The sequence below is a fragment of the Oncorhynchus mykiss genome, chromosome 7 (genome assembly GCF_013265735.2).
Source record: "Oncorhynchus mykiss isolate Arlee chromosome 7, USDA_OmykA_1.1, whole genome shotgun sequence".
Classification (NCBI taxonomy): domain Eukaryota; kingdom Metazoa; phylum Chordata; class Actinopteri; order Salmoniformes; family Salmonidae; genus Oncorhynchus; species Oncorhynchus mykiss.
Window position 1 is genome coordinate 21,795,548 of NC_048571.1, and position 13,455 is coordinate 21,809,002.

A 13,455-nucleotide genomic window follows, 5' to 3' on the forward strand; every position below is an offset into this window, starting at 1 on the left:
TGAAATGACACACCTGTTTCAAACAACTGTCACATTTTATGTATTCAAACCTTAAATATTGCCAGGATGGTTTTCACAGCTGTTTCACAAGGTGTTCATCATTGTAAGTTGTACGGTATTTATTTGTTCCTTATTATTAATTGTTGTATCCTAGGACCTACAATAGATACATATATATTCAACCTACACGAATGTACTAATGAGCTATGCGAGATAGAACAAATAAATAATCATAATAGAGGAGTAGTGAAATGAGATGATTTCCGTGTCGACAAGGGAAGGGCAGGTTACATTAAAAACATGACAGCCAGTCAAGCTGGGTATGAATCAAACACATTTGCATACGAATGGAGTGGAAATTAGCTGACTTCGTGATCTGTAAGGTAAGTCACTTTAGTGTGTCAAGCAGATGACACGTTTTCGTTGCCATTTCAGACACGTAACAACGTTTAAGACATCGATTTCATGTAATGTTAACAAGGTACCAAAAGGTTGTTAATTAATGTTTTCATTTTATTTGCTATACAGAACTTTGAAATTGTCACGGACATCAGCCTTGTTTGCATAGCGATGATGAAAAGAAAGTAATTTAGGCTGTAATGATCTCCAAAATTCTGATCATTATGTCATCACACCGTTGATATAGCAATGGATGCTAATAGTTTATCGAATCCCATTGTGACGTAGAGGGGGACACTATTTGGCCGAGGGACATTATTTGGCACGACAGGTCCCCATGTTGAGGATCAGCATGGCAGATGTGTTGTTACCTACCCATACCACCTGGGGACATCCCGTCAGGAAGTCCAGGATCCAGTTGCAGAGGGAGGTGTTTAGTCCCAGGGTCCTTAGTTTAGTGATGAGCTTTAAGCCTGTCCCAGACCTGCTGTTTTCAACTCTCTAGAGACAGCAGGAGCGGTAGAGATACTCTCAATGATAGGCTATGAAAAGCCAAATTACATTTACTCCTGAGGTGCTGACTTGTTGCACCCTCGACAACTACTGTGATTATTGTTATTTGACCATGCTGGTAATTTATGAACATTTGAACATCTTGGCCATGTTCTCTCATAATTTCCACCTGGCACAGCCAGAAGAGGACTGGCCACCCCTCATAGCCTGGTTCCACTCTAGGTTTCTTCCTAGGTTTTGGCCTTTCTAGGGAGTTTTTCCTAGCCACCATGCTTCTACACCTGCATTGCTTGCTGTTTGGGGTTTTAGGCTGGGTTTTAGGCTGGGTTTCTGACAAGGTACAAATCTGTCGTTCTGCCCCTGAACAGGCAGTTAACCCACTGTTCCTAGGCCGTCATTGAAAATAAGAATTTGTTCTTAACTGACTTGCCTGGTTAAATAAAGTTAAATAAAATAAATATCAGCTGATGTAAGAAGGGCTATATAAATACATTTCATTTGATTTAAGGACACTATCGAGTTGAACGCTGAGCTGTAGTTAATGAATAGCATTCTCACGTAGGTGTTCCTTTTGTCCAGGTGGGTAAGGGCAGTGTGGAGAGCAATAGAGATTGTGTCATCTGTGGATCTTCGTGGTGGTATGCAAATTGGAGTGGACCTAGGGTTTCTGGGATAATGGTGTTGATGTGAGCCATGACCAGCCTTTCAAAGCACTTCATGGCTACCGATGTGAGTGCAACGGGTCTGTAGTCATTTAGGCAGGTTACCTTGGTGTTCTTGGGCACAGGGATTATGGTGGCCTGCTTGAAACATGTTGGTATTACAGACTCAGACAGGGAGAGGTTGAAAATGTCAGTGAAGACACTTGCCAGTTGGTCAGCACATGCTCGGGTTACACGTCCTGGTAATTCATCTGGCCCTGCGGCCTTGTGAATGTTGAACTGTTTAAAGATCTTACTCACATCGGCTACGGAGAGCATGATCACACAGTCATCCGGAACAGCTGGTGCTCTTATGCATGCTTCAGTGTTGCTTGCCTCAAAGAGTGCTTAGAAGTCATTTAGTTTGTCTGGTAGGCTTGTGTCACTAGGCAGCTTGCAACTTTGCTTTTATTTGTAGTCTGTAATAGTTTGCAAGCCCTGCCGCATCCGACGAGCATCGGAGCTGGTGTAGTAGGATTCAATCTTAGTCCTGTATTGAAGCTTTGCCTGTTTGATGGTTCGTCGGATTTCTTATAAGCGTCTGGGGTAGAGTGAGTGGCGCAGCGGACTAAGGCACTGCATCTCAGCGCTAGAGGCATCACTACAGACCTTGGTTTGATTCCAGGCTGTATCACAACCGGCCGTGAGTCCCAAAGGGCGGCACACAATTGGTCCGGGTTAGGGTTTGGCCGGGGTAGGCCGTCATTTTAAATAAGAATTTGTTCTTAACTGACTTGCCTAGTTAAATAATGTAAAATAATAAAGAGTCCCGCTCCTTGAAATGAAAGCGGCTTCTGGTTGGGGTATGTACGTACAGTACGTTCACTGTGGGGACGACGTCATCGATGCACTTATTGATGAAGCCAGTGACTGATGTGGTGTACTTCTCAATGCCGTCGGAGGAATCCCGGAACATATTCCAGTCTGTGATAGTAAAACAGTCCTGTAGCTTAACATCGGCGTCATCTGACCACTTTCGTATTGAGCGATTCACTGGTACTTCCTGTTTTTGTTTTTGCTTGTATACTTACTGTAGTGTGTATATTGGTTATATCTTTATCCAATACACTATAGAACCTTTCATGTAACTACAGATCATATAGTGTTTAATATTGATCCCACAACACATATAGACAGCAAGTATGCTATCCAAGTGGTTTGTGAGTGAGTGAATGAGTGAGTGATTGTCTTGCTTGTTGAGTAGTGAGCGCCAAAATGTACAAGGTCAAGCAGGACTAGCAGATTAAATTAGGAACGTTCCTGTTTATTCTAATTAATCAAATGTCCTTGAAATGGAAGTGTGATTTCCAATGTAATCTAATATGATGTGCTCTGGACTGTAAAGAGGGACCTCTCTCTCTGTCTCTCCCTTTCTCTCTCTCTGTCTCCCTTGCTCTCTCTGTTTCTCTCGCCCTTCTCTCTTCACCACCCTTCTCTCTCCCTCTCCTCATTCTTGCCCTCTCCCTCTCTCTTAGGGGACATGCATGATCTGCTGTGATGTGTGCTCAATATTGAGATGCTGGAAATTCTAATCCAGAGACACAGCCTGTCAGTAAGGGGGACAGTCCAAGGTCCAGACAGACCCACCATATCCCTCTAATAGAAGCAGAGATGATGCTGTGGGTTATCCCAGGGAGGTGGTTATGGATGAGAAATGCATTGTGTGTAATTTATGGCATGGTTTATAGCTCATTGTTTTTAAAAACTCAGCAATAGGGCAACAATGATTTATTGTACATGCAGCCATTTTTTATAGTACTGGTATGCACTCATGCATAACGTATTAAACCATTTTCTATGATCACATTTTTAAAGCCCACCATGGTAACTGCATTTATTACCTGTAGAAGGAATAGTAGCTTGAAGAGGTTTATGTACCGTGTTGTTATGGAATATGTATGCGGTTAGGAACTGCGGAGCAATGGCAACACCCCGTATAACAGTGGTGGGTGTTGGAGATGCTGTGTTGTCTGAATAACCCTGGCTGGGTTGATTAAGTGGGCTGGGAGTAAAATACTTCACCTTCACTCTTCATTGGACCTACAAAAACAATGAAACAGCAGACTTCACCTCGAGGCGTTCTCTGTCTCCCATTGTTTTGAAACGTTGTGTTGAAAGTCGTCAACTCACTCAACTCAGCTGTGTTGTATCTTCCATCCTGACGGGGGTTTCTTCTTTTCAAACAATGTACACTGTGATCAGCCAACAGAGAGAGAAAGAGAGAGATGAATTACCTCAGAAAGAAAGAGATAGAAAGAGATGGAGAGAGAGGGATACAGAGAGAGAGAGAGAGAGAGAGAGAGAAAGAGAGAGAGAGAGGGATAGAGGGAGATGGCTAGAGAAAAATAGATTGAAAGAGAGAGGGATAGAAAGCGAGAGAGAAATTGACAGAGAGGATGAGAGAGAGAGAGAAAGAGATGAATAGACATAAATGGATAGAGAAAGAGAGATTGAGAGAGAGAGAGAGAGAGAGAGAGAGAGAGAGAGAGAGAGAGAGATGAATAGACAGAAATGGATAGAGAAAGAGAGATTGAGAGAGAGAGAGAGAGAGAGAGAGAGAGAGAGAGAGAGAGAGAGAGAGAGAGAGAGAGAGAGAGAGAGACAGAGACAGAGACAGAGACAGAGACAGAGAGTGAGAGAGGGGGGAGATGATGGCAGCTCTGATAGGCTGATAAAACATGCATTGGCACTTAATCTAAACCAGAGGGCCTGGCAGCAGCACTTAGAAGGGAGGGGGATTCAAGGTGATACATTACAAATGGACGATATGCCAAAAGCAGGGTTTAACACAGGTCTGTAAGAGATGGAAAAATGTATGCAAAAATAGAGAAAAGTAAATTGGAACAATAGACCAATATCACATAGGGATGGTTCATTTTACAATGCAAGATGACAAACAACTAAATAATAAAATATGTATGTAGAAGTATGTATACTCTGCACGATTAAACCTAGCCTTGATTTCCAGGCTTCATCAACAATGAGACTTGGAAGGATGGCATCGCGAGACTAGCTTCAACCAAATGTCCTCATTCTCTTTGGTCTGCTATGTGTACTAAGCCAGTCATGAATGTCCTTGTAACGGTGACAGTGAGAGCTAGGTCACCACTACAGAAGTCTACCGTGCTGGCGTCCAACCACACAACCTTGGCCGCATTGATCTGCATTCCTATTCCCTTAGCAACAAGCCAACAACGCTGCACGTCAATGTTGTATCCGACCAACTCATTAAATAAACATGGATATTGATTGATAGGGTCTGGTGCACATAAGGGCTATCTGAGCTCCAATTGTCACGTTTATGGAGATTAACATGTCTTTGAGCAAGTATCAGCACAGCATGTGTGAAGCGTACTCACTGTGACTGTAGAATTAGAATATAGACCAGAGAAATGAGAATAATTCTGTGGTTGCGAGCCTGTGACAGCATTTCTGAAGAGATGACAGAGTATTGATGTGGAAAACTAATACTCGAGAATGAAAGTATGACCTGACTTAGGGTTTCCATCAACACAGACCCCGTTACTGTACCCTAACCAAGGAGGAGATGAATCAAAGAGCATGACATTCTATACCGTATTTGCCACCTTCCTCATTAGTGAACTATTACAAGTGTTATAGCAGTAGGACTGAGAAAACATCAGCTTGAGTGTTGAAGGGATATCAAAGTTCAGACACACTTGCACGCATACAGGCTCACACACACACACACACACACACACACACACACACACACACACACACACACACACACACACGCTAACCCTCACCCCCTCACACACACACTCTAACGTGCGACAATTCCCCTCAGAACATCCGCAGCCTCTATGAAAAGAGAATTTGGCGGTTTCATAATTCTGATTTGTGCTTCATGGCATATTTACTGTATGTGATCTTCAGGGATGTATAACTTGGATGCTTCCAACAGTCAGGAAGAGGCCTAGCAGAGGATATTCCCATTGGAAGAGCTGCTTCTAACGCTGATAGATTCATGCTGCCTCCCAAATGGCACTCCTGGTTAAAAGTACTGCACTCTATAGGAAATAGGGTGCCATTTGGGATGGAGCCTCAGAAGAGTAGGCAGCCTAACCCACAGATATTGATAGACTTTAATATCACATAGTATTGCATGATCTCTGGCCTCTCCTCTACATTTCCATTATGCCTATCAAATTTTAGGTGATCATAATATTGTAGGTATTGAAACAGAATTGGCAGAGACAATCACTGAATTATTTGCAGATTGTTATGAATTATGAATCCAACTCTCTCTGCCTCCTATCTAATGGCATCTTCGGAGAATCACTCATTAGTTCACACAAACAAACCCGGACCTGTTACGGTATTGACAATATGAAGACAAACGTGAGTCTCTGCCCTTGCCTCAATGGTCTTCCTGTTACGGTATTGACAATATGAAGACAAACGTGAGTCTCTGCCCTTTGCCTCAATGGTCTTTGTTTACGTGCCACAACCAGCGTTTTACATCAATAAGGAAACAAATGTAGTTCTTTGCAAGCATAGTGGAATAGAGTCAGAGCTGTCCACAGGAGAGATGAATGATGAAACAGCTGGGTGCCTGGTTTCTCTCCCCTCTCCTTCCTATAACGCTAATGATGTGGTTATACACATCAGGTTTGTACAAGGCTTATGATCCACTGCCAGTTACCTCATTAAACACTAGGCTACTTTACTCTACATCAGGTATTCCCAAACTGGGGTACTCGCAATATCGTCGGGGGTACGCCAAATAAAAATGTGATTCACAAAAAAAAAGTACATTTCTATTTTCCAACGGGGCTATACATTTGGGTGAGTTTTTTTTCTCGCCCGAGTAGCAACGTTTCACTGCCAAAAATAAAATGAAACCATCTAGTATTCAGCGAAATAACAAAACAATGTCAAATACAGGTAGCCTAGTTAAATAATTAACATCCAATCACATGAAGCGTTACTCTCTCGTGGGAATTCCACTAATAGTCCGTATGTAGCCAAACGTAGCTGCTGCTCATGTTGGAGTGGTAACGTGCGTGCAAGCAGTTGCCCACGATATCACTTGGGTACACTGCAGCATCCACCAAGAGGCTCTTGGTGCCAAGGGAATGCCTGACAGCTTGAAAGACATTTTGGACACTACAGTGAAAATGGTTAACTTTGTTAAAGCAAGGCCCCTGAACTCTTGTGTATTTTCTGCACTATGCAATAATATGGGCAGCGACCATGTAACACTTTTACAACATATACGCCAGTACGCTGGTTATCAAGGGGCAAATTATTGACATGTTTTTTTTAATTGAGAGACAAGCTTGAAGTTTTCTTTACTAACAATAATTTTCACTCACCTCACTTGCATGATGATGAGTTTCTCACACGACTGGCCTATCTGGGTGATGGATTTTCTCGCCTGAATGATCTGAATCTAGGATTACAGGGACTCTCTGCAACTATATTCAATGCGCAGGACAAGATTGAGGCTATGATTAAGAAGTTGGAGCTCTTCTCTCTCTGCATTAACAAGGACAACAGGTCTTTCCATCATTGTCTGATTTTTTGGTGTGCAAATGAACTCAAGCTTACGGACATTGTCAAATGTGATACAGCGAAGCACCTGAGTGAGTTGGGTGCGCAATTACACAGGTACTTTCCAGAAACGGATGACACAAACAACTGGATTCGTTATCCTTTTCATGCCCTGCCTCCAGTCCACTTACTGATGTCTGAACAAGAGAGCCTCATCGAAATTGCAACAAGCAGTTCTGTGAAAATTGTATTTATTCAGAAGCCACTGCCAGATTTCTGGATTGGGCTGCGCTTAGAGTATCCTGCCTTGGCAAATAGTGCCGTTAAGACAATGATGTCCTTTGCAACCACGTACCTATGTGAGAGTGGATTCTTGGCCCTCACTAGCATGAAAACTAAATACAGGCACAGACTGTGTGTGGAAAATGATTTAAGACTGTTGGGTGAATTTTGACCGAGCTGGTGTAACTGAGTCAGGTTTGTAGGCCTCCTTGCCCGCACATGCTTTTTCAGTTCTGCCCACACATTTTCTATAGGATTGAGGTCAGGACTTTGTGACAGCCACTCCATTGACTTTATTTGCACTTAAGCCATTTTGCTTGGGGTCATTGTCCATTTGGAAGACCCATTTGCGACCAAGCTTTAACTTCCCGACTGAGATGTTGAGATGTTGCTTCAATATATCCATATAATATTCATTCCTCATGATGCCATCTATTTTATGAAGTGCACCAGTCCCTCCTGCAGCAAAGCACCCCCACATGATGCTGCCACCCCCGTGCTTCACAGTTGGGATGGTGTTCTTCAGCTTGCAAGCCCTCCCTTTATCCTCCAAACATAACAATGGTCATTATGGCCAAACAGTTCTATTTTTGTTTCATCAGACCAGAGGACATTTCTCCAAACAGCATGATCTTTGTCCCCATGTGCAGTTGCAATAATCTGTCTGTAAACAATTGTTGGACAAATGACTTGTGTCATACACTAAGTAGATGTCCTAACCAACTAGCCAAAACTATAGTTTGTTCACAAGAAATGTGTGGAATGGTTGAAAACGAGCTTTAATGACTCCAACCTAAGTGTATGTAATCTTCTGACTTTAACTGTACATGTTAGCTAGATTGTCTGTTTTTATCATTGTTCACTTTGTCATTGCTCAAAAGCCCTGTTTTACAGTAATAATATCGCTGTTGTGAGACAGTCCTAAAAACAGTTAATTCTGAGTTATTGATAGATATGTCAAGCACCACTGGCTATACGTCAGCACCAGAGGCGTGTGTGTTCATCGATTTCTACGTGATGTGCTGTCAGGCATCTGAAGCCTGGCCAGCTCAGCAAAGGACAAATGGAACAAAAGTCATTAGTTAGTCACAGTTATAATTAATTATTTAACCTACTAACAGTAGAGTGCTGCTGTTAGTTTTAGTTCAGTATGCAGTGGTCCAGTAAACATTTATATCGGTTAATCTAGGAAAGTGGGCCGCCCACAGGGTCTTTCAGACAAAATTTTGAGAATATACTATAACATGGGAACACTTTCAGGATTCCACTGTGTGACTAGCTGTGTCAAACAGATTGTTCTAGTTGGAGAGGAAGAACAGAAATGTGTCTGCCTGCTGTTTTAGTAAAGTCCTGCATTTGTGTGATATTTAAGTAGTGGGACTGTGGACCACACTGTAAAAACAAATCTAGTTGTTTCAACTAAATATTATTAAGTAACTGGTTCTACAGCCTTTTTTTGTTTACTCAACTTTTCAATCAAAGTGTTACCTGAACGTAACATTTTTAGTTGTCCCAAACTTAGCTCCAACATGAGAAAACAAACAACTCAGTCAACTTAAAATGATGTGTTTGCTCAAATTGTCTCAAATGTTCATTCAACTAGAAAATATTATTTGCTTGACAAAAGGCTGTGGAATTAGTTGCATACACACAGTGGTATTAACAATGTTTCCAACTTACATATTTGACACACATGATTAGAAGGGGAACGTTCATATCGAGTCATTTATATTCAACATGCCCTCAACTGGGATTTGAACTCACACCTCTTGGTTCATAGCACATCAAGCTTCTTGCTATGCCACCATGTCTGTGTCAATAATTGTCTCCACCTTTATTGCTGCACTTTATCTTCAAAGTAAATATAAGTTCTGCTAAATTACACTCCAGACAAACTATTTTATTCATCATAGTGATTCAGGAGTAATATTCCCCTCCAGACAACTATACGATAACAAGGAGGAGAGAATAGTCAGACTAACTGATCGGTTACACACGCGGCGGAGTAGCAGGGAGATTGGAATTTCATTCATCCAAGAGGTTACTAGATCAAATCCCAGGTGAGAATGTGTTAAATAATCAATAATGTTTAAATGAACATGCACACTATAATAATGTTGAAAGTGTGTGGAACCAGTTCCACAGCCTTTTGTAGGTCAGATACCCAAATAATAATTGATAGTTGAATGAACATATGAGACAAATTGATCAAACACATAATTTTTTTTTTTGCTGAAGTTTTCTCAAGTTGGAGCTACAGTGCTTTCAAAAAGTATTCACACCCCTTGGCTATTTCCACATTGTGTTGTGTTACAACATTTACATTTTGTGGCAGTGATCGGCACACAATACCCCATTTATGGGCAGCAGTTAGCCTAGTGGTTGAGAACATTGGGCCAGTAACTGAAAGATTGCTGGTTCAAATCCCTGAGTTGGTAAGATGGAAAATCCTGCTGTTATGTCTTTGAGCAAGGCTGTTAACCTTCAATAACAACTTCTCCCCGGGTGCCGATGACATTGATTAAGGCAGTCCCCTGCACCTGTAATAACCAAAGGGGTTGGGTTAAATGCTGAAGACACATTTTTTAAATTTAACTAGGCAAGTCAGTTAAGAACAAATTCTTATTACAATGACAGCTTAGGAACAGTGGGTTAACTGCCTTGTTCAGGGGCAGAACAACAGATCTTTACCTTGTCAGCTCAGGGATTTGATCTAGCAAACTATTGGTTACTAGTCCAATGCTCTAACCACTCGGCTGCCTGCCGCCCACTAGGCTGCCTGCCGTCAGTTGTGCAACTGACAAGGTATCCCATTTCCGCATAATATCAAAGTAGAATTATGTTTTAGACATTTTTACAAATTAATATAAAATGAAAAGCTGAAATGTCTTTAGTCAATTAGTATTCAACTCCTTTGTTATGGCAAGCCTAAATAACAAGTCAGTGTCATGACGTTGCCCTCTTTGGGGATAGCGAGTACCATCCCCCTCTCTCTGCAACATCCCTCTCTCTCTCACCCCCTACCAACAGGCTCTGTTAGACAGGTCATAAATTCCTTGAGGAGTTCTCTCCTCATGGCCAGAGTATAAGAGAGAGTGAGTTTTCATAGAGAGAACAAATGAACTTCTTCCACATCACAGAACTTGAGAACTGAACAATATTCATGTTCTGGAGAATGTATAAACGGTCGGTGAAGTAGCCAGCTACGAACTGGTCCATTTTGTACAATTTTGTGAATCTCAGGAGAGACAATACAGCCACATTACCATAACTCAGTTTATACAAGAGTTTCAGTTGTGAGGCTTGCATCTAATTGTTGTATAAAATGAATGAGTAAAGATGAAACTATTTGTGAAATGATGTAATGTGAGTTTAAACTGTTTAATGAAGGAAACTCCAATTCCCTTTGGAGTTTAAATAAATCATGGGCCCGCCCCTTGAGCACAGACATTGATCTGGCGACATGGGACAGCCCCATTCTGCTGTTACGAATATAACCCTCACCTATGAAAATCCTCTTCAGACTAAGCTTACCTCAATTACGAGAGGGCTAAGGTTTGAGTAGAGACCAGTACCTCATCACAGAGGGAGTTAAGGTTTGAGTAGATTGTAATAATAATTACAGAGAATTTATTTCTGTAATGTATTTTTATAAGTCTTTTTATTGATGCCAAAGACACAACATCAGATAATAAGTTGCATGGACTCACTCTGTGTGCAATAATGGTGTTTAACATGATTTTTAAATGACTACCCCATCTCTGTACCCCACACATACAATTATCTGTAAGGTCCCTCAGTCAAGCAGTGAATTTCAAGTATAGATTCAACAACAAAGACCAGGGAGGTTTTCCAATGCCTCGCCAATAAGGGCACCTATTAGTAGATGGTTAAAACATTTGTAAAGCATACAGTACATTGAATATCCCTTGGAGCATGGTGAAGTTATTAATTGCACTTTAGATGGGGTATCAATACACCCAGTCACTTCAAGGTTACAGGTGTCCTTCCTAACTCAGTTGACAGAGAGGAAGGAAACTGCTCAGAGTTTCAGCATGAGGCCAATGGTGATTTGAAACCAGTTAGAGAGTTAAATGTCTGTGATAGGAGAAAACTAAGGATGGATCAACAACATTGTAGTTACTCCACAATACTAACCTAAATGACAGAGTGAAAAGAAGGAAACCTTTACATTTTTTTTAAATACTCCAAAACATGCATGCTGACAGCAACAAGGCACTAAAGTAAAACTGCAAAACGTTTGGCAAAGAAATCCTCAATACAAATCATTATGTTTGGAGAAAATCCAACACAACACATCCCTGAGTACCACTTCATATATTTTCAAGCATGGTGGTGGCTGCATCATGTTATGGGTATGCTTGTCATTGGAAAGGACTAGGCAGTTTTGGGGATAAAAATACATGAAATAGAGCTAAGCACAGGCAAAGTCCTAGAGGAAAGCCTGTCTCATTCTCATTCTGAAATTTTCTTCCACTTTGACATTACAAAGTATTTTATGTAGATCGTTGACCAAAAAATGACAATTAAATCCATTTATATCCCACTGTGTAAAAAAAAAAAAAAATGGGGAAAAAGGGGTGTGAATACTTCCTGAAGGTACTGTAAGTTTGGGTAACACTTGGACTGAAAAGTTGAGTAAACAAAAAAAAGGCTGTGGAACCAGGTACTTAATAATACTTAGTTGAAACTATTAGATTTGTGGGATTTAAAAAATATTTTTACAGTGTGCAGGCTGCTGAGTTATTGGAGATGGAAATCAAACTACTTGTTTTCAAATGGAAGTAAGACTGGGAAATCAGTCCTCACGTTCAGTGGTTAGTTCAGGCTCTGTGTGCCAAAGGTCAAATAGGGGGTGCTTATATTTGTCCTGCTTCGCTGCATGTACAAGTGGGTAACCTGTACGTGTGTGAGGTGTGAAATGGAAATGTTTTTTTTTTGCATATCCCAACTCCCCCTGAGACACCCTTGGAGAGTGGGGCCACGGCCAAGGATCAGCCATTATTGATCGCGACCCTGGGGCTAAGTGCCTTGCTTAAGGGCAGAACGACAAAATGTTTTAACTTGTAATTTTGGAGATTCAAAATAGAAACCTTTTGGTTACTGGTTCAACGGCCCAACGCTCTAACTTCTGCCAATCAAGGGAGTCTTTTGTTAACTTTGACGTTGATGTTCTTAATGTTAAACCACCAAGCTGTTACAATGTTCAATATTTCATATTTGTGTGTGTGTGTGTGTGTGTGTGTGTGTGTGTGTGTGTGTGTGTGTGTGTGTGTGTGTGTGTGTGTGTGTGTACAGTACTGCTGTGATCTTCATTAATGCACAATCCTGGTCTGTGCTTCAGTGCTCATTTTTGTTGACAGTCTATCACACACACAGCTCTGACAAACAGCTTAAGGCCTTGTGTGTCTTTCCCGGCTTCGACCTAAACCCTGCTTGTGTTGAGGTTTAGCCACCCCACTGTGAAACCCACAGAACACCCTCAGATATTTGACTGGACAGCACATAATACAACTCTCCAAAATAAATGGCTTCAAATGACACATCGATAGTTGCTGTCCACATATCTGGCATTTTTTTACCTGCCCACACCCAATCATGCTTATTTTTTAAATGTTTTATATATTTGTTCTTTATAGGGATGTAAGTTCTCATAATTCCAATTAGATTTCATAGAGGTTGTTTGATTCCAGTTCAAATACGGCATAACTGTGAACTAAATCAAACACTCTAACCATCTGTTGTGGTTGCGGCATGACCGGAGGGCTGCAGACAAATGAATGCACGAATCAAAAGTTTTTCGCTGGCTTGAACATCAAGTGAAACAGACCCTTTTGACTGCGCTGTGAAACCACTTGAACGGTTTGTCCCGGACTTTTATTCTGATAGTCATGTACATGTCAACAGGAAGACAATTGTTTTCAGTTGCAATACATTTTTGGAAAATGTACGATATACCCTCAAAAACATTATAGTCTCTTCAGGGTCTACCAAAGGCAGAGAAACTTAAGAGCATCGG